The following is an 849-nucleotide window of genomic DNA, read 5'->3' as shown; positions in this document are numbered from 1 at the left end:
CTAGGTAAATAGAATTCAGGTAAAATGTAACAGGGTATCTAATCCTGGATCATCTCTTTACCTTAACAGCTTCAACTATAATCAAAACTTTTATATTACTATCTACCAAAAAACTGATTTCACCTTTATTAGTATAGTTCTTTAAAAGAAAAGATTAATGAATATAATTATCTGTTTTTAGCCCGATCTCTCTCGGTTCACCTCTCAGTCTAACCGAGGCTGCTGCCACAAACCAGGTGGATAATTAGGATCATCAGTTACAACTTACATTTATTGATTAGCACTAGGTCCTGAGGATTTATTTCTTAAGGAAACCCCTACCTTTGCACAATTCATTAGCCTCTAGCTTCAGTAAAATATATTGCAACATCAAAATTTACATGTACCATTAACCTAAAAATGGAATAAGCCAGGATAAAACTTTGCTTTTATATAAGCATTTATTAAACCTTATGTAAATAAGAATAAAACCCGACGCACAAAATCACTTAACTAATAAGTGATGTAAATAGAAATTAGAAACATTTTCATCATTAGAATCTCCTCCCCCCCCTCCAGTTCCCCCTTTTATGTAAACTGTAAATTAATTGGCTTCTGAGAAACAAGTGTTTTTTAGCCTTATATAAATAGTGAAAATATTTATGTGTATTTTAATTGTATTTGAAGTTAGGTGTATATATAGAATAGTAAATTTATCTAGATCCTTTTGTAATTATATAACATTATCATTATTTTTTAAAATAAAATAGTGTGTTCTTATATGAAACTTAAATTCTAGCAGATTAAAGTTACATTCTTCAAGAAGACAATTTTTTTTTCTTTTTTTTAGACAACCATCAAGTCTCGCTC

Source organism: Penaeus monodon, chromosome 20 (assembly GCF_015228065.2).
Source record: "Penaeus monodon isolate SGIC_2016 chromosome 20, NSTDA_Pmon_1, whole genome shotgun sequence".
Taxonomy (NCBI): Eukaryota; Metazoa; Arthropoda; class Malacostraca; order Decapoda; family Penaeidae; genus Penaeus; species Penaeus monodon.
This window is presented reverse-complemented; position numbering follows the sequence as displayed.